The sequence below is a fragment of the Schistocerca serialis genome, chromosome 1 (assembly GCF_023864345.2).
Source record: "Schistocerca serialis cubense isolate TAMUIC-IGC-003099 chromosome 1, iqSchSeri2.2, whole genome shotgun sequence".
In the NCBI taxonomy this organism is placed as follows: Eukaryota; Metazoa; Arthropoda; class Insecta; order Orthoptera; family Acrididae; genus Schistocerca; species Schistocerca serialis.
This window is the reverse complement of record NC_064638.1, coordinates 168494105-168516545: the sequence shown is the minus strand read 5'-3', so window position 1 is coordinate 168516545 and position 22441 is coordinate 168494105.

Genomic DNA, 22441 nt, shown 5'->3' with positions numbered 1-22441 from the left:
GCTGCAGGATAGGCGCAAGCTGGCGGCGGCTCCATTGTGCTTTGGGGAATTTCCACGTGGGAATCCATGGGAGCAGTGGAGTCTGTGGTGTCACCGCCAGACACTAGGTGGTAGCCTTTAAATCGGCCGCGGTCCGTTAGTATACGTCGGACCCGGTTGTCGCCACTATCAGTGATTGCAGACCAAGCGCCGCCACACGGCAGGTCTAGTCTAGAGAGACTCCCTAGCACTCGCCCCAATAGTACAGCCGACTTTGCTACCGATGGTTCTCTGTCTACATACGCTCTCATTTGCAGAGACGACAGTTTAGCATATCCTTCAGCTACGTCATTTGCTACGACCTAGCAAGGCGCCATATTCGGTTACTATAATTACTATCTTCAAGAATGTATTCTGAACAGATAATATTGTGAATCATTTACCGTCAAGAGCGACGTTCATCATTAATGGATTAAAGTATCAAACTAATTACGTCCGCTTTCTGAATTCTCATTCCTTGTCATGTTCCAGACCTCACATCAGTATAGTTCTTCTCTCCTCATGCCAGCCTGCGTGCATGTCGGCCTCCACTCGTAACACGGTGTTGGCTCTTCTGCGAACACAAAAGAGTTCGTTCAAGGTGCCACGACGGCGAAGGAGAAACGTATATTGGTTGCAGACTACAGACGCAACTTCAAGAGAATCCCACTTACCGAAGACAGTGTCATCTTTCAACAAGGTAATGCTCCATTTCACAATGATTGATACCTGTCGTCTTTTACAACTTCATGTTAGTGGTAAGATCGGCTACGCAAAATATCTCTTTACTTATTCCGTAACTCCCAAGGGTGACTCTGCAACTAGGGGCTACGCTTACTTGCCTGCCACTACTACCAAACACAAAATTTCTGATTAGTGGGCCAAATTTATTTAAATATTAATTAATTAAACTGGTAAAAAGGCGCCACCTCACAGATCATTTGACGATTTAATAGAATACCAATAAATACATTGGATATACAATAATCATGGTAAATTTCGTTGAAACATTGCTAAGACGAGGTGCAAAGTGACTGATTTTAAGGATGCTGACTAGGGAGTGGTATTGCGCTCTGAAATGTAATAACAAAGAATTTAGCAATAATTCGCATTTATTTTCTCATTAAGAGTAACACACACAGAAGTTAAAATACAGTTACTTGGGGTGCTAGTGCGTACTTCGACACATGGCACATTATACACCACAGCATCTGAACCGATACATGTGGGACAAGACTGCTAAATTACCGGATACGATTTATCAAGATTACACACGCCACGTTCACATTGGTCACTCACACAACGAAAGATATGATTTAGAAAAAAATCCTCCCCTATTACACATGCAAGCCACTGGGTCATAGCGCGACTGCCTTTACCGGTCAAATTCAGAGAACAAAGAACACTTCTAAAATTCTATACAACTCAGTACTTTTGTAAAAAAGTTTACCAACCAAGAACACATCTACTCCGTCATGAATCTGAAGTTTCAGTTCGAAAACGAGAGGTGTTTACGTCGAACTGGAGCCTCATGGTGTACACAGAAACACACGTGGTGCACCAGAGTACGGGCTACTAAGTCCGCGGGAATGAAACACAAATTGGACGGTAAATTACATAAAATTTAGCACAAGGATTCTACAAAGCAAACAACACATTTACACGTAATCCGTTAAACTAACTAAAGCTGTACATCACGTGGTGGCACCGCTCGTCCACGCCAAGTTACAGTTGCACAAAAGATCTCACCCAATAAACTGAATATTACTGAAATTAAGATCTTCCCTGATTGAATTACTTTGTGCGGCATGATTATCAACGCCACGCACCAGAGTGGGTACCGGAAACTCAAACAGAGCTCTTACACATTACAACTCAGCAAACAGAGACGCTCCTTAGAGCAGCTGTACTCGCCAGCGTCCTAGGGAGGAGTAACCTAATCATCTCTCTCCGTCCAGGGTCCACAAATGGTTCAAATGGCTCTGGGCACTGTGGGACTTAACATCGGAGATCATTACTCCCCTAGAATCTAAACTACTTAAACCTAACTAAGCTAAGGACATCACACACATCCGTGCCCGAGGCAGGATTCGAACCTGCGATCGTAGCAATCGCGCGGTTCCGGACTGAAGCGCCTAGAACCGCTCGGCCACCGAGGCCGGCGGGGTCCACACACTGTGGCTGGAGGGGCTCTGAGAGCGTAAGCGGTTTCTGCGTATACCAATCACACACTGAGTGCTGACCAGTGGCCACTAATGACTCCCTGACCCAACGTAGCCATAGTCTAAGGTCTACACGATGGTTGGCTACACTGCTCTTAACGTTCATTGAATTATGTAGCGGCTCACATGGAGCCGTTACAAGGCCAGGAGTATGATGGAGTGGTTCGAAGAATCCAATGGATGTGCTGGCCCCCCCAACTCGCCAGATCCGAACGGACCTGGGATATGAATAAAATTGGCGGCAAAGTTCATTGCCCACTTCCCCGAAGTTTACGGGAATTAGGTGACCTGTGTGTGCCAACTTCCTCCAGCGACCTACCAAAGCCTCATTGCTTCCATGCCACTACGCTTAGTTGCTGTTATTGGTGCCAACGATTGACTTACTTGCTATCAGATAGGTGGCCATAATGTTTGAATGCCGGCCGGAGTGGCCGAGCGGTTCTAGGCGCTACAGTGTGGAACCGCGCGACCGCTACGGTCGCAGGTTCGAATCCTGCCTCGGGCATGGATGTGTGTGATGTCCTTAGGTTAGTTAGGTTTAAGAAGTTCTAAGTTCTAGGGGACTGATGACCTCAGAAGTTAAGTCCCATAGTGCTCCGAGCCATTTGAACAATGTTTGAATGTGAGATGCCCTGTAGTGGTCGTGAGTCATCTCGATCTAGGGATGGCGGTAGTCACTGAAACTACCGCTTTTAGTTATATCCTCTTGTTTTTATGCCAGTGTAACATTAGTGTTAAGACAGCTCGAAATAACTGATTTCTGAAATAACCGATTTTCGGTTGTTATTCTTAATATTCCCTGTAATAAACGTACAAATCGAAGAAAGTATGAAAAATTTTGACTGTCACTTTCAAGATACATAGACTCGAAATATTAAATTAAATAGTCAAATAAAACTTAGACCGTCCACTGTTCGCTGTTTTTCTCGAAACATTATTATTGGTTGAGTAGTACAAAAAATCACCAGTATTCTCCTATTGATTCTAATTTTGTAGGACTCTGCTTAAAAATCTTGTTATAATCGGGGATCATCCAATATTTTTGGGCTACGACTAGTGCAAAATGGTGAAAACTGAGGTTGGAGAACACCGTTTTTTCGTGTTACTTTGTATGTTTTCAAGGGCTACAAGCAAATAAAGGCATAGTGTGGAACAGATCAGCTACTTTCTGTTTTTACTGTATCCTATGAATGTAAGTTATTAATTTATTGTTGTTGACATAATTCCCTTCCTCTTTTATTGTTTCATAGAAATAATAGACAAGGCTTTAATCTTTTAAAGTAAATGAAGCATTCTATTCCACTGCTAAGTCACTTCATAAAAATATATCCAGACAAGTGTTTTTCGAGCCTGAAGTTAGGAGAGAGCCCAAGTTTCACTTTGGCATAATTTCTGCTTTTGTGCTTGAAGGTCTCTTGCCATTCCGTGTTCCACTTTTCTCTGATAGTTGATTTAATAGTGTTTATATGATTTGCGGCTGGTAATTACACCTGCCCTCTCGCTCCACCATAGGTGGCTGATTTGGCTAGCTTCTGTACTCTTTCATTTCCAGGTTTGTCATAGTGTACTTTCATCGACCACATGGTAACTTCCTGAATCCTATTTGTGATCTCTGACATCAGATTCATGAAGTTATGTGCTACACGATGATTGGATCCTCCGCTGTGCAGATGACGTAATAATTGCACCGCTGGTCTGCAGTCAGAAAGAATACCGAAAACAGAGCCTAAATGCTTCTAGACGTGTTGAAAGGTTAAAAGAAGAGGCAAAAGCTCGGTTGTCGTAGTCGTTGAGTTCCTTGAGCAGCTTCAATTTCATTCCATTATGGCAGTCGGTATTTCCAGTAAGCACAATCAGATCCATTTCCATTCTTGGAAGCGAATAACATCTCTACAGACCACCGAGCAAATTTGAAATGGTTCAAATTGCTCTGAGCACTATGGGACTAACTTCTAAGATCATCAGTCGCCTAGAACTTAGAACTACTTAAACCTAACTGACCTAAGGACATCACACACATCCATGCCCGAGGCAGGATTCGAACCTGTGACCGTAGCGGTCGCGCGGTTCCAGACTGAAGCGCCTAGAACCGCTCGGCCACTCCGGCCTGCTTCTTAAATAGTGCTGTCGTGTCATATTCGTTAGTACTTCCTGATGACTACATTAATGAGAAACGCTTTATATTTATTTCTATTCATATTACATGTTTTATACAACAAAGAATAAGCATGACATGTAAGTTTCGATTCGCATGCAGCATCCTAGGAGTCAGTCAGAGCTTAGGACCGCTCCGCTCGTTTCACATGAGCTGAAAGAAGATTTGGTTGGTCGCATACAGTGAAAAATACAGTTTGTCCATAATTAAATCACAGTTTCAAACCGCCATAAAAAGACAACCACTGGTCAGAACCAAGTAAAATTTGAGAAGTGTCAGGGAAGATATTTAAAAAAAAAAAGGGAAAATTTCAACAGTTTGTGGAGCTGTAAGCGTCTTAAAGTAAATGGGGTCGGCTACTAATGACAGATGAACCGCAGTACGACGGCTACAGTCTGAGCTGCACTTTACACCATCCGACGTGTTCAATGCGCATGATTGCACAAGATCGGCAGTGCTAGTTAGCTAGGTCCATCTACCACGGCAAGGTCACTACACCGGAAGGGAAAAACCGGTATGTAATTGCACTGAGGCCAAAAACCGCATAAAAAACAGAATGACATGGGTTTCTATGTACCGCGAGACTGGCGCAAGACATGTTGAACATGCAGTTCATCGTTTTATGCAAAAGTAGAAATCGAGAAACAGCATATCTCACAACAATCGGAGTGTCTCGGTGGTCACGTCCAGAATGCTATGTTCGTAACTGGAGCACTGTATACAACATTTTTCAGATAACCCCAAAGCCAAAAATCACACCGATTAGGGTCAGGTGTTCTGGAGGGCCAGGCTGTAGGGAAATCACAGCTGTAGTTCTAGCATTTCCGAATTTCCTCTGCAGGAGCCACTTCACTAGCTGTGCAATGTGCGGAGGAACGCCATCTTGCACAAAAATGACCCTACACACACGTCCGGCTGTTGGAACACTGGAATGACGATGGTGCGCAAAATACACTCGTAGCGTTCACCAGTAACGGTACAGGCCACAGCACCCGCAGGACTCATCTCCTCGTAAAAATACGGTCCTACAATAAACAATGCTGTGTACCTGCACCACACAGTTACCTTCGCAGAATGAAGTGGTGCCGGCTGATGTGCGTGGCGATTTTCCGTCGCCCATGTTCTGTAGTTCTGCGTATTGACATCTCGTTGAAGATGATAATATGCTTCGTCTGTCCACGGAATGTTCCGTGGCCATTCGTTGTCGACTTCCACGCGAGCAAGGAATTCCAGAACTAGCGTTTGGCTTGCTGGCAGGTCAGCAGGAAGTAACTCCCGAATATGAGAGATTTTGTGTGAATAGCAATACAAGATGCTTAGTATATATTCCATAAATCATTTGTACGATTCTTTCATCAAAATCATGTGAAGCGAATCAGTTTACAGGATATGTACTCATAATTACTGTTAACATTAATGAAAGCGTTATTATTTTATTTCTACTCATGCAACTACACTTAAAAACAATGTTCCAATTTTTTTACTTTTAATTTTTATTTATTTTTTTCTCACCATGCTTTCAGGCATGTTCAACATTTGGGAACGGCATTTTTTCACACGACCGCTCTACCCCTCCTGCAATGCTGCGGCCATATCGTCGACAGACGTAGGAACAACTGCTTTCATCCTTCCGCTACACTGCACTTCGAAAAAACCTATCTCTTCGAATTCTGTAATCATTTTCTCCAGACCCCCTTCACAAAACGAAAAAACAAACAACATAGTTTGCTTTGACTATAATATTAATTAGCGACTGTTGGAAACGGCCAACTCATACAAATACGTGTGTTTAACATTTTGTAGGAATATGAAATTGAATAATCACGTAAGTTCAGTCGGGGGTAAAGCAGGTGGTACACTTCGGTTTCTTGGTAGGATACTGTAGGACACTGTAGAAGTTCAGTCAATCTAAAAAGGAGATTGCTTACAAATCACTCGTTCGACATGTTCTCGAATATTACTCAAGTGTCTGGGACACGTACCACATAGGATTAACATGGGATAGTGAACCTATACAGAGAAGGGTAGTACGAATGAACACAGGTTTGTTTAATGCGTGGAGAGTGTCACAGAGATACTTACGGAACTGAACTGGAAGATTCTTGAAGGTAGATGTATATGATCCCGGGAAAGCCTAAGAACAAAGTTTCAAGAACAGGCTTTAAACGATAGGGATAGTGAGGATAATATACTCCTGGAAATTGAAATAAGAACACCGTGAATTCATTGTCCCAGGAAGGGGAAACTTTATTGACACATTCCTGGGGTCAGATACATCACATGATCACAGTGACAGAACCACAGGCACATAGACACAGGCAACTGAGCCTGCACAATGTCGGCACTAGTACAGTGTATATCCACCTTTCGCAGCAATGCAGGCTGCTATTCTCCCATGGAGACGATCGTAGAGATGCTGGATGTAGTGCTGTGGAACGGCTTGCCATGCCATTTCCACCTGGCGCCTCAGTTGGACCAGCGTTCGTGCTGGACGTGCAAACCGCGTGTGACGACGCTTCATCCAGTCCCAAACATGCTCAATGGGGGACAGATCCGGAGATCTTGCTGGCCAGGGTAGTTGACTTACACCTTCTAGAGCACGTTGGGTGGCACGGGATACATGCGGACGTGCATTGTCCTGTTGGAACAGCAAGTTCCCTTGCCGGTCTAGGAATGGTAGAACGATGGGTTCGATGACGGTTTGGATGTACCGTGCACTATTCAGTGTCCCCTCGACGAACACCAGTGGTGTACGGCCAGTGTAGGAGATCGCTCCCCACACCATGATGCCGGGTGTTGGCCCTGTGTGCCTCGGTCGTATGCAGTCCTGATTGGCACCAAGGCAAAAGCGACTCTCATCGCTGAAGACGACACGTCTCCATTCGTCCCTCCATTCACGCCTGCCGCGACACCACTGGAGGCGGGCTGCACGATGTTGGGGCGTGAGCGGAAGACGGCCTAACGGTGTGCGGGACCGTAGCCCAGCTTCATGGAGACGGTTGCGAATGGTCCTCGCCGATACCCCAGGAGCAACAGTGTCCCTAATTTGCTGGGACGTGGCGGTGCGGTCCCGTACGGCACTGCGTAGGATCCTACGGTCTTGGCGTGCATCCGTGCGTCGCTGCGGTCCGGTCCCAGGTCGACGGGCACGTGCACCTTCCGCCGACCACTGGCGACAACATCGATGTACTGTGGAGACCTCACGCCCCACGTGTTGAGCAATTCGGCGGTACGTCCACCCGGCCTCTCGCATGCCCACTATACGCCCGCGCTCAAAGTCCGTCAACTGCACATACGGTTCACGTCCACGCTGTCGCGGCATGCTACCAGTGTTAAAGACTGCGATGGAGCTCCGTATGCCACGGCAAACTGGCTGACACTGACGGCGGCGGTGCACAAATGCTGCGCAGCTAGCGCCATTCGACGGCCAACCCAACACCGCGGTTCCTGGTGTGTCCGCTGTGCCGTGCGTGTGATCATTGCTTGTACAGCCCTCTCGCAGTGTCCGGAGCAAGTATGGTGGGTCTGACACACCGGTGTCAATGTGTTCTTTTTTCCATTTCCAGGAGTGTATTAGAATAATTACTGCACGCGCAGAGGCATTCAGACAATCATTCCTCCGACGCTCCATACGTGAATGGATCGGGAATAAACCCTAATGAGTGATACAATGGAACGTACCCTCCGCCGCAGTGGTTTGCAGAGTATAGATGTAGATTTAGATGAAGACCCTAGGAAGACGTCGTGCCAATGCCGTTTTTACACCCTTGGGTGTCCAGAACTTCTGCAGGGCTACTGGCGCACAGCAAGCTTTCTTGTAAAAGAGCTTTACCAGCAGCGTGAGACCCTTCCTCGAGACTGTCAGGCAGGGCGTCTCGGACGTAAGCCAAGGAAGAGTCGTGTGTTGCGCGCCTGTTGGTTTGTGTATTCTACTGATTACAGCACCATCTATTGGCAAATTGTTGTTCAATATTTTTTTGTTCCATGATGTTTCCCCCTGCGTCAATAATTGTTGTTGTTGTTTTTCTGGTCTTCAGTCCAGAGACAGGTTTGATGCTGCTCTCCATGCTACTCTGTCCTGTGCAAGCTTCTTTATCTCCCAGTACCTACTGCAACCTACATCTTTCTGAATCTGTTTAGTGTATTCATCTCTTGGTCTCCCTCTACAATTTTTACCCTCCACGATGCCCTCCAATACTAAATTGGTGATCCCTTGATGCCAAGTGATCCATTCTCCTAGTCAATTCGTGCCACAAATTTCAGTTCTCCTTAGTTCTATTCTCTACTTCCTCATTAGTTATGTGATCTACCCATCTAATCTTGAGCATTCTTCTGTAGTACCACATTTCGACAGCTTCTACTCTATTCTTGTCTAAACTATTTATCGTTCACGTTTCACTTCCATACATGGCTACACTGCATACAAATACTTTCAGAAACGATTTCCTGACACTTAAATCTATAATCGATGTTAACAAATTTCTCTTCTTCAGAAACGCTTTCCTTGCCATTGCCAGTCTACATTCTATATCCTCTCTACTTCAACCTTCATCAGTTATTTTGCTTCCCAAATAGCTAAACTCATTTACTACTTTAAACGTCTCATTTCCTAACCTAATTCTTTCAGTATCACCCGATTTAATTCGACTATATTCCGTTATCCTTGTTTTGCTTTTGTTGATGTTCATCTTACATCCTCCTTTCTAGACCATTCCCTTCAACTGCTCTTCCAAGACCTTTGATGTCTCTCACAGAATTACAATGTCATCGGCGAACCTGAAAGTTTTCATTTCTTCTCTATGAATTTTATTTCCTACTCCGAATTTTTTTCTCCTTGGATTTTAATTCCTACTCCGAATTTTTCTTTTGTTTCCTTTACTGCTTGCTCAATATATAGATTGAATAACATCGGGGATAGGCTACAACCCTGTCTAACTCCCTTCTCAATAATATGCTGTTCAGATTTGACCTCATTCGGAGTGGTGGTTCTCTTTCTACAGTGTCTTGAAACTGGAAATTTATTTATGGACAGCCTGCACTTTCTAATGACATTCTGCAACAGTACGTAGGATGTTTTGATAGATATTAAAATGATAAAGTCAGCAAGAGCCAGAAAGCTATGATAAAGCCAGTACGATGGTGCTCTTTCCAGCTGAAATTTTCGTCTGCTTCTCGCAGTTTTACACGATTATACGGGACGAGCGGGCTAACTGTGACAGGTAAATCTATCTCTAACGGCGCCCACATGACTCGGAAACTTATAGCTGACGTCAAGGTAATTTTTGACTTTCTATGCGTAAGTTAAAATTCACCCCAAGTTTTTGTCCTCACTGATGTAGAGGATATAGCTTAGTGAAATCGGACAAGTCTTTTTGAAACACCCTGTATCTAATGTGATTCTTGAAGTTTTCCCGGCGTATTGAATGTTCGATGATATTTCGGGATTGCAGCCGGATCATGTTGACTTTTTGCCACGATATTTCGGCTGGCAATCGTCCAGCCATCTTGAGGTGAGTGTGCGTCACTGGAAACTGCAAGTTTTATTTTCCTTTATTGATTTTCAGTTCCCCCCGAAGGGGGCGGGCTGAGACTGCAAGTTCCCGGAGTCAACTTTATAACAAAACACTGGCGCGAAAACGCTGGCGCATTGGCCTCCGTCACAGGAGCGTCCTCTATCGAAATCCGCGTCCTCTGGATCTACTGTTCTATCTGTAGCTCGTAGGCGCATGCGTAAAGGTTCTCATTTTTGGACGTCTTGGCTACTAAGGCAGTGGATGTGTCATTAGTGCATTCTGTCTACCTTACATTCGGACCTTTACCTGCAAGTGTCGAGTTGTCATCATCGTGCACAAACTACCGGCGTACTTAGAAGGTTGGTGCCCTTGCATATGTTGTTTCTGATGGAGACAGCCTTACAAAGAAGCTGGAACATTTAGAGTCGGTGTTCAGAGGTAATGGTTACTTTCTACATCAGATTAGAACAGCGCTAAGAAGGAAGAAACGCGACCACCAACAAAAGCAAGAAGATAAGAAGCTATTCAAGTCCAGTGCGTTCCTTCCATACGTCGGCCACCTTTCATCTAAAATAGACAGAATACTAAGGAAACATCAAGTTAAAGTAACCTTCCGGCCACCGGCGAAGATTAGTGCCCTTCTTGGTTCGGCAAAGGACGATCTGGGTCTGCGGAAGGCCGGGATCTATAAAATTCCTTGCCAGTGTGGCAGTGTGGCAAAACTTACATCGGTCAGACGACACGCACAGTACATGAAAGGTGCGTTGAACACGAAAGCCACACTCGCCTTTCACAGCTCAGTAAGTCGGGCGTAGCTGAGCACTGTATTACCACAGGACACGCTATGGATTCTTCTGCCACGAAAATCTTGGTCCCAGCGAAAACTTTCTGGGATTCAATAATTAAAGAATCTGTGGAGATACGCCTAGCGCAAAATCTTATAATTCGTGATGGCGATTTTCAACTGGACAATCTTGGGACCCGGTGATCTCTCTAATTTCCTCTCAGAGAAGAAGTTTATTCATAATGACACGTCTGGCGACATCTGACGTCTGTTTTTAGCGACGCTGGCGAGCATTCCTACAGTGGCCTTTACGCATGCGCCTGCGCGCCACAGATAGAACAGTGGCTCCAGAGGGCACGGGTTTCGATAGAGGACGCTCCTATGACAGAGGCCAATGCGCATGCGTTTTCGCGCCAATTTTTTGCTATAAAGTTGACTCCGGGAACTTGCAGTCTCCAGTGACGGACACTCACCTCAAGATGGCTGGACGATTGCCAGCCGAAATATCGTGGCAAGAAGTCAACATGATCCAACTGCAATCCCGAAATCTCATCGAACACCCTATATCTAGACAGAAAAACTCTGTTATACTTGTGAATTATCTAACAAGTTTCACATCAATGTTTTTATGAACGATTGAACCTGTGATTGACGAACGAACTGTGGCTGCTACGACGGTGATCTTTGCGACCAAGGTAATCAGGTACGGCCAACAGTTTGACTAAGTGCAGTGGTGGACCTCCTGAAAGTTACTGCACTGGGAGCCCAGGAAGACGTCGTTCAGTCTAGTTTAGGGTACGGATGCAGAACGGTCCAGCGCATGTTAGGATACGGCTGTGTCGCCCGCCAGACGGAGTTTCGCTCCCGAGTGCTGGTAGACGCAGCGGGAGGGGGCAGGCGGCGCCGGACCGTGGGACACTGGCTGGGTTCAACGCCCCGGGCAGCTCGTGCGGCGGGCGAAATTGGTAGCCGCCCACTGCAGTCACCAGGCATTAACCCGGCGACCCTGCATTGCCGAAGCCCTCACGGAGCAGGTGCGCCGCGTTCTGCCATTCTGCCTGCTCCAGCCCTCCGTTTGACCTGGAGCGAAGTTGAAAAACGCAGTCAGATGCTGTGGCGGTTACTGGTGGGCATGGAATTTAGTTTTTAGAAGCGGACAGTGTGGTATTTCGCACCACTCCAATAGGAGCGAGGCGAAACATCTGCATGTTAATTATCATCATTCGAGTGTCATCTAGTGACAAGTTACATCATAAGAATATAGCTCATTGGCAATGAACAACGTATTTTAACGATTTATTCCAGGAAAATCGTCCTGAATTTTCACATAGATGTGAGGTTAGGATGCAACGGGAGGAGTTACAGCGTTCAGATGAAGAAGTTCTTCCGGCAGGCTGTGAGGAGCTGCAAGATGAAGAAGGTATCAGGGTATGGATCATTATATCCATAACCGGTGAAGTTTGGTCCACCGTATTGTTGGCAGTGCTGAGGAGGCTGTTTGAAAGAGTATTAAATAGAGAATACGTGCCACATGACTGGAAAACACTTTACATAAGAACAGTGCATAAGAAAGGGTCACGTAATAACCGAAATAATTTTAGCTCATTGGCAGTACTCCCGTTCGTTGGAAGACTGTACTCGAAGGTCCTGAAAGACGTGTTAAAGAATGAAACTAGTCACAAGCAGCAAGAAGAGCTAGCAGGATTCCGAGCAGAAAGATCGGTAATGCACGATATCTCCGCAATGAAACATGTGATAAACGCGCTCAGGTTGGACTGGAGACGAATGTTGCATCGAAGGCCCAGAGTAAGTATGTGATAATGTACCCACCAACAAGCTGTGCAAAAAATTGAAGAGATAGAGTCAGATCAAAGTTTGCTAAAGCCCGTTATGAAATTATATGAAAACTACACAGAGAGTGTAAAGATTGGGAGTAATTGGAAAGAAGAACTCGAGGTGAATTAGGGTCTGCGGTAGGGAAATGGGTTGCCACAGACCCTCTTTAAGCTGTATCTAGGAACACTCCTGCAGAAATGGCATACAAAGTGGTATGGTATGAGAATGACAGTAGAGGATAGCAAAATATTTATCTTGTGTTTTGCGGATGACCAGATTGTACTAGCAGAACATGATTTGAGCAATATGATTAGAAAGTTTAAAGAGGTGAACAGTCAGGCTGACCTGAAGATGAAGATGGAGAAGTTAGAGTCACTGTCTGCTGGAACGGAAAAAGTAAATAACTTGGAGGTAATCGTTGTTATGACCTTTAGCCTAAAGACTGGTTTGATGCAGCTCTCCATGCTACTCTATCCTGCACGAGCCTCTTCATCTCTGAATAACTACTGCATCCTACATTCTTCTCAGTCCACTTTCTGTATTCATCTCTTGGTCTTCTGCTACGATTTTTACTCCCCACGCTTTCGTCCAGCACTAAATTTATGATCCCTTGGTGCCTCAAAATGTGTCCTATCAGCCGAGCCCTTCTTTTGTTCAACTTGTACAACATATTTCTTGTCTCTCCAATTCTATTCAGTGCCTCCTCATTAATTACGTGTTCGACCCCCTCTAATCTTCAATATTTTTCTGTAACACCACATTTCGAAACCTTCTATTCCCTTTTTATTTATCGTCCGTGGTTCATTTCCATTTATGGGTACACCCCAGACTATATCTTCAGGAAAGACTTCGTGACACTTAATCTTGTACTCAGTGTTAACAAATTTCTCAAACGCTTTTCTTGCCATTGCCGGTCTACGTTTCATAGCCTCTCTACTTCGGCTACCATCAGTTATTTTGCTGCCCAAACAGCAAGCCTTATCTGTTATTTAAGTGTCTCGTTTCCTAATCTAATTCCCTTACTATCACCTGATTTAATTCGACTAATTGAAGGTAGATGGAGAACTAACGGTAGATGTGAGAAAGGCATAATATCTTGATGTACAATACCATAAACAGGGCACAAGCAATGATGAAATCACTAGCAAGATTAGTAAAGGACGTGCTCTAACTAGGACAATGCTCTGTGGAATAAAAAGGTAAGAAGAACAACGAAGAAGAGAATGTATAAGACTATGATTCAGAATGCAGGTTTGTACAGAGTAGAAGCCTGGGATGTTTACGAAAAAACAAAATGAATGAATAAAGGGTTATGTTCCAGTTGTAGCTGATGACACTTATTAACAACTGAAAGAGAACAAAGATAGGAATAAAATCTCTAATAAGACTATGGAGGAGTATATTTTTATGATCTACAATGAGCTGCTCTCGGAAAAAATTGAGGAAAATTTCATAAATCTAATACATTCCTTGCCATTAATACAACTGATACTTCACGTCCTAAACTGAGGCATAGAATAGAAAATCAGCAAGACATGTATAGAAATTCTGAAGTGTACAAACTGCTCTGCGGCTTTTGTGTTGACCAGACGAGTAGATCTTTTTCATCCGCTTCAGAGAACTCACCAAGTGTACATAATACAGGGTGATTCAAAAAGAATACCACAACTTTAAAAATGTGTATTTAATGAAAGAAACATAATATAACCTTCTGTTATACATCATTACAAAGAGTATTTAAAAAGGTTTTTTTCACTCAAAAACAAGTTCAGAGATGTTCAATATGGCCCCCTCCAGACACTCGAGCAATATCAACCCGATACTCCAACTCGTTCCACACACTCTGTAGCATATCAGGCGTAACAGTTTGGATAGCTGCTGTTATTTCTCGTTTCAAATCATCAATGCTGGCTGGGAGAGGTGGCCGAAACACCATATCCTTAACATACCCCCATAAGAAAAAATCGCAGGGGGTAAGATCAGGGCTTCTTGGAGGCCAGTGATGAAGTGCTCTGTCACGGGCTGCCTGGCGGCCGATCCATCGCCTCGGGTAGTTGACGTTCAGGTAGTTACGGACAGATAAGTGCCAATGTGGTGGCGCTCCATCCTGCTGAAATATGAATTGCTGTGCTTCTTGTTCGAGCTGAGGGAACAGCAAATTCTCTAACATCTCCAGATACTGTAGTCCAGGTACAGTAGCACCTTCGAAGAAAAAGGGACCAAAAACTTTATTGGCTGAAATGGCACAGAAAACGTTCACCTTAGGTGAGTCACGTTCATACTGAGTTGTTTCCCGCGGATTCTCAGTGCCCCATATACGATTCACTTCTGCCGTACTCAATAACACAAAAAGCTTTCTGTTGAGCGGTCGCCATCTTAGCATCAACTGACACTGACGCCTAGTCAACAGCGCCTCAAGCGAACAAATGTACAACTAAATGAAACTTTATAGCTCCCTTAATTCGCCGACAGATAGTGCTTAGCTCTGCCTTTTGTCGTTGCAGAGTTTTAAATTCCTAAAGTTGTGGTATTCTTTTTGAACCACCCTGTATATCTACCTTTGGGAACCATCTTCGCAAATCTAAGGATAGAGTAGTAGATATATACCACAGTACGAAAATTCTTTATAAAACTCTCAAAGATAAAAAGCTTAATATTCTGGAAAACAAGCAAATTTACTTAAATAAAAGGAACTGCCCTGATCATCTTCTGAATGACCAATTAGAGCCAGCGGACGATAATTTTTTTAGCATTATTTATGATATATTATAAGTGTAGGTAAGCCAGAGGAAGAGATTGCCAGTTACTATGGTGGTTGATTTATAAATAAATTGTGTATTTACTGACACGTAGGCTCTTACAGCAGAACAGATAGTAGTGTCTTGCCATTACCCCCAAACCTTGTGGGTAACCAGTCCCACGTCGAATTGTATGACGAACATGCACTTTGCACCCAACAGTTAACGGTATCTCCCACGGCAGGCATTTAGCATTTCATCGTCTACTGCACTGAAGTGAAGTCTGATTGTCGTGTACCCTTAACGTCAGCAAATATAAGAGGTACCGTCTCATCCCTTAACCATAGTAATAATTATGGTCTCGGACTTTTGATTTTCGCTACTACTATTTGTTTAAATGCTCCCATGTAAAGTAGTTCTGGACACAAAGCGTGAATTACAGACATCTTTTACGCGCTGTGTGATGTGTTCACGCGCGCACTATTTCGACCTGTTCGTGACTTTAATCTTATTATTGCCATATACATTATTGTGTATGATTCTATAGCAGACGCCTCATACTCAGTACGGCTTCATCTAGATTAGATTACTTTTGAAGTAAGTTCAATGCCGCATAGTTTTTGCTCACGTCGCGCCCCCCTCCACCTCCCCACGCCTTTATCAATGTGTGATACTTCGCGGGACCCTTCCAGGTGTGGTCGGTATAAAATTCGCGCTCAGACCAATGAAGTTTTCGTTTTACGTCACGTAGCTCTGTTACTTAAATTTTTTAAAAACTTTTTCATTATTACTGTTGTTTTGTCACTGTCAATAAAGGCACATTATGTAATTATTATATTGGTCACTTGAAAAATTCACCTTTCTTTTTGATGCACCGTTATTTAGTCAAAATGGTTCAAATGGCTCTGAGCACTATGGGACTCAACTGCTGTGGTCATTAGTCCCCTAGAACTTAGAACTACTTAAACCTAACTAACCTAAGGACATCACACACATCCATGCCCGAGGCAGGATTCGAATCAGCGACCGTAGCAGTCGCACGGTTCCGGACTGCGCGCCTAGAACCGCGAGACCACCGCGGCCGGCATGGGATCATCTACCATGTACTACATACGCCATCCAGCGGCGAGATAGGTAACTTCGTAGCGGATCTGCCACCTCAGTGTTAGCACTCCACCGGCAGTGTAGTGCTGTGCAGCAAACTTGTGAGAACCGTTTTTACCATCAGTATGCATTGATCTCCGAGGATATTATCAACTGTGAGCATTTTGTCAAGTGGATTTTTGTCAAGACATGTATACGTTGGAGTGCCTTTTATGCTTTGACGTAATGTTTTGTAACATGATAGTCTTACATCAGTTTCGATAAGATACTTGGAATTTTGTGTATTTTATATAATACGTGATATTAATTGTAGTCTCCCTCCTCCTTCAGTTATTACCTTTATGTTTTCTGATGTGTCGCTCACACCGACAAAGGAAAACAGTGATCAAAGTTTACAAAAGCACATTGACCAAGCAAAGAAAAGTCTTATCCGATGATGATAACAAATTCACGATTACAGTGTCTAACAGGTGTGAAGACTTGAGAGCATGCTGATTCCAGAGTCTGACAAAGTAACACAATTAGGATCTTCATAAGGAAATACACTTGTATAAAAGTGTGTAGGCGTGTATAGAAGTGGAAGTGTATAGAAGTGCAAAGAAATACACTTCTGAGTCCAATGAAGCTGTCCTGAATAACACCGGCATAGGAGCAAAAATGTCTGTTATGGACACAGTGTGATTGCATCAAGGGAAACTATGCCAAATGCTGAAATACAACAGCGTCGGTTCCTACGATGGACTTCGAAAGAGTTGTGTGAGTAGCACTCGCCCAGAGGCTAGGAGAGGCTCTCGAAGCTGAAGAATTGGGCTGTGCAGCCCTGGCGCCGACCTTCATAGCGGCTGGCGGCGGAATAATCACGGCAGTCTTTTATGGTCACATGTGTGGAAGGGAAGGCCTCTACTAGCGCTGGTGCAGCCGCATGGTGTCCGTCCGTTACTACGACAGGGCGAATTCGTGACGCTGAGGTGTGCAGGGGCCATGTAGGCTGCACGCTTGCCCTATGTGTCCGAAAGGTTGCCAATCGCTTTTGCGAAGATTTCCGATATAGCATTTTCCCCTTGTGTCAGATAAAGGCAGCATAAGACTGTTGAAACCGGTCTTCTTGGAACAATAAAAACGTCTACACTGCAATCACAGCGTACGAAATGTATTCATTTTTAAGTAACAGGAGCTTGACAAAGATCAGGTAACAAGATGGAGATGAATATGTTAAAAACAACACAACATTGGGGAGAAAGGTGAAGTTAACCGAAATTGCGCAGTGGCTGTCAAATGTTAATCAGATAGGGAAAAAAAGAATTTCAGAAAAAGTCATGGACATACCAACTATTTTGATCGAGCACATGTTGAGTTGGAGATCGCTAATGACTTGTCTTTGAATTTTAAATGTAAAAGCCATAGTTTCAGAAAACTCTGCATACATACTATCACTTTGTTTGCGAAAACTGCAGTGGTTCACCACTCTTTGCATTACTGGTACCTGTGAGTGATGACTGTGATGGCTGAAATCTCTGTCATCTGGCCAGCACCGAATGCTGATCTCGAGTTCAGAATTGAAGTCTCTCTCTTAGCTGAAGCATCTCTGGCAAGTCTCGGAGGGAACTAAGTTTACTGGAGAGTCCCCAGAAAGAACAAAAAATTTTTACCAGTGTATAATTTTGTACTTTTGTTGATCAGTGACAATGAGTCTTGTGAGTGTAGGCCAATCTGGTCCATTGCAATATTACAACAATGTGCCTTCTATTCTCTGTTTAAAAGTAACTAACCAGGCATGAAAGGCATTGGAATGGGAGTTCAGAAGCAAACTGCTTCTGGCTCCCACCATTTGACGTACTTCGCATTTTAACCAACCAGATCTTCTCCACTTACACACAGTTGTCTCAGTTTTCCTACTCCATACTTTATTTATATCATCAGGTGGCAGCAGCTCTCACTATTTCCTTAAGGAGTCAACAGCAAGGCAGGTAACTTGGCACCAGCCAGACGGCTGCGTGTCCTATGTTCTTAAACACAAAAGGGCCAGATGGCCTCCCTTCTAACTCCACTTCAGAGATTTTATGTTTGTACTGCTTTATGTCTAATGTTCCTGGAATACTGACTCCCTGCAAAGAGCTGGGCACTAGAAAACTGCACACTCTCACAGTCTGCTAAGGAAGCTGTACCTCTTTGGTGTCAGCGAACTGGCCATATTAAAAACATGATACAATGGCTGTCCATCATTTAGGACGCAACACAGAAGTGCCTCTTTGATGGAGGTCAGCCTGCATGCAGAATACTTTCTCAAACTTTCTGCCTGTCTTTGCTTCTTCCCCTAGCGGTTTTTGTTCTTTGAAAATGCTTGCAATCAATCTTAGTGGCCAGACATTGGCTGTCTCCTCTGCTCAGCTGGCCTCTTTCCAGTTTGCACTCAATCAGACTCCATCTACTTTTAAACAGACACGCATAAGAAAAATTTAATATGGAAACATAGTAATTAGCAGTGGTAATCACTAACATTAACTTTAATCATACTTGTTATCTTATTTCTAGCTTGGGGTTAAATTAGATTGGCTGGACTTACTATCTTAATGGAATTTAATTATGGTACATGACAGTTTTAACAAAAACAGTCATCTACGCTTAACACTTGGAAGTTTTTTGTCTGTAGGCATGCTAGCGAGCTGCACAATAGTGTAAAAGGTCTCTGGAAGGTAAAATAAAGCAAACCACCTCCAGTGGCACTGCATGTAGCAATACTCGTCTACTCAGGGCTCTCATTGGATTGTTAAATGATTCACTGTACAAAGTAAGTTAAAAAATAAACTATGTGCTCACCATTCACAAGTGTTTATTGAACATGAGAGGCCTTTGGTTGATGCGGTTCCTGGTCTGAAATGAGAAAATATTTACCCATCCACTTTTTCATAGACAAATATTTTTTGAGTTCCATGCCCTCATACCATCATCTTTGAAAACACCATTCAACTCAAAAATATTTCACATACGGTATTTCATGTACACATAGTGAGTACTCAAGTACTCATAACAGTAAGCGAGTTTGAAGTAACCAGGCAGTTTGCTGCGCATTTACCACAGTGCATACCGGAAAAATACACTAAAATCAAATGAAGTCACATTGCTTGTAAGATTGTGTTTCACTTCACAGCGCCATTTCACAAATTCACAGGAGTCACATATAATCTCACTTTTTACGAAAATCTTTACAAATATATATTATATTCGTAACATAATGGCTTGTCAGTAATAGGTGAGATGCTTTTATTTTTCCTGAATTTTGAAATAAGACATAAGTAATTAAAAGTACCAATTCGACTAGATATTCGTATATAAATAGATCATATACTGAATTAGTTAAAAGGCAAGGGGGTAGGAAGTCTTGCTTGAGCCCATGACCTCTATTATAAGGTCACATCATGCATTAGGAAGAATAAGGTGGGTATTTCTTGGCACTTTTTCATACGTAACAAAATACAATCACGAGATTCAGATACATAAAATATATCATTGGCACTACTTTTCTCATTTTACGTTCTGAGATAGAATATCTATGACAGTACTACCATAATTGGCAAACAGGATTCTTTTCTTTCCAAGATGGTACTAAGGGTCATAGCTGCCTATTTCGATGAGACTTACGTATGCGAAGGAAGGACAGGAGGAAAGCGAATTGTAAAATGGGATCCCACCAAATGTGTGAGTGTGAATTCCTAAGGGATCAAACTGCTCAGGTCATCGGTATCGGGATCTCACCAACTGCAACATAATTAGAAAAAGAATTTTAATGTATTCGTCGACGAACTACTGTTTTATTTTATTTTACATGACTAATTCCGTAGGACCAAATGGATAAGTAAATCTATAAGGTCATGGAACGTGTCAGTACATGAAATTACAACACAAAAGTAATGACAATTCAAATAAAATGTTTGAACCAAAAAAGGACAGCCTTAAGTTTATGTAAACTCAGTAAACAATATAACACAGGAAACAGCTTAATCTTTGAAGGAACTCCTCGTCAGAATAGGAGTGACCCATGAGAAAACTTTTCAGTTTCCATTTAAAAGCGCTTGGATTACAGCTAATATTTTTGAATTCTTGTGATAACTTATTGAAAATCGATGCAGCAGTATACTGCAGAAGAGTTAAGGAAGTGCGATCCAACTGCAGATTGGATTTCTGCCTAGTATTAACTGAGTGAAAGTTGCTAATTCTTGGGAATAAGCTGATATTGTTAACAAGAAACGACAGTAAAGTATTTATATATTGAGACCCCAATACCAGAATACTCAGACTGGTAAACAGGGATCGACCAGAGGTTCGTGACATTAGACTACCAATTGCCCGAACTGCCCATTTATGAGCCGAAAATATCGTTTGAGAGTGGAAAGAGTTAGCTCAAAATAAAATGAAATAAGTGAAAGAAAATATTTTCGTGTCGATCTATCACTTACTTCAGATACCGTCCTAATAGTAAAAGTGGCAGCATTAAGCCTTTGAACAAGATCTTGAATGTGGGCATTCCAAGACAATTTAGCTAACATATAGGAATCTGAACTGTTCAGTTTCACTAACTGTATGCCCATTCTGTGAAATTAAAATCTGTGGTTTCCTTGAATTTTGTGTTAGAAACTTAAAAAACTGAGTCATACTGTGGTTTAGCTTTAGTTTATTTTCTACAAGCCATTAACTTACGTCATGAACTGCAGTATTTGAAACAGTGCCATTGTTGCACACAACAGCCCTTACTACCCAGATAGTATAATCATCAGACATATTTTAGAATCACTTGTAATACTAGAGGGCATATCAAAATGGTTCAAATGGCTCTGAGCACTATGGGACTCAACTGCTGAGGTCATTAGTCCCCTAGAACTTAGAACTAGTTAAACCTAACGACATCACAAACATCCATGCCCGAGGCAGGATTCGAACCTGCGACCGTAGCGGTCCTGCGGTTCCAGACTGCAGCGCCTTTAACCGAGAGGGCATATCATTTATATAAATAAAGAACAGGAGTGGCTCCAACACTGATCCCTGGGTCACCACCCACTTGATTGTGCCCCACTAAGACCCTACGTCATAGCCAATCTCAACACACTCGACAATGACCTTTTTCTGTCTGTTGTTAAAGTAAGAGGTGAACCAATATTGAGCTACTCCCTGTATTCCATAATGGTCCAACTTTAGGAGCAATATTATGTGATCAACACAATTAATTACCTTAGTTAAATAAAAAAAGATGTCTAGCGCTTGCAATCTTTTTTTAACCTAGCCAATGCTTTAAAGAGAAAAGAGAATATAGCATTTTCAGTTGTTAAACGACTTCTAAGACCAAACTGTACATTTGATAGCAAATTCTGTAGAATAACATGAGCAATTATCCTTACATTCATAGCCTTTTCAATAACTTTAGTAAACACTGGCGGCATAGAAATAGCTCTAAAATTGTCTACATTATCCCTTTCTCACTTTTTATAAAGCGGCTTTAGTACTGAGTACTTTAATTGTTCAGGAAACTGACTGTTCTTAAAGGAAAAGTTATTAATTTGGCTAAGTAGAGGGCTACCATGTGCAGCACAGTACTTTAACATACTACTATGTACTCCATCGTATCAATGAGAGTCCTTAGTCTTCAGTGATCAGTGATTCAGTTGTTTACTCAGTCTTCTCCTTATCGGTATCACAGAAAAGTAAATAAGACATCAGTCACGAAAAAGCATTTCCAAGGAGAGTTATATGATTGCACGTAGAAACAAAGCTTTTATTTAATGACCCGAAATTCTCAGAAAGTGATTGTTAAATATCATACATATATCTGACTTATCATTAACAGAAATATTTTTACTATGAAGTGCCTTTATATTGTCGAATTTATGCTGCTGACCAGACACTTCCTTTAACTCTGGCCATATGGTTGTAAAAAATTGTTCAAATGGCTCTGAGCACTATGGGACTTAACTTCTGAGGTCATCAGTCCCCTAGAACTTAAAACTACTTAAACCTAACTAACCTAAGGACATTACACACATCCATGCCCGACGCAGGATTCGAACCTGCGACCGTGGTGG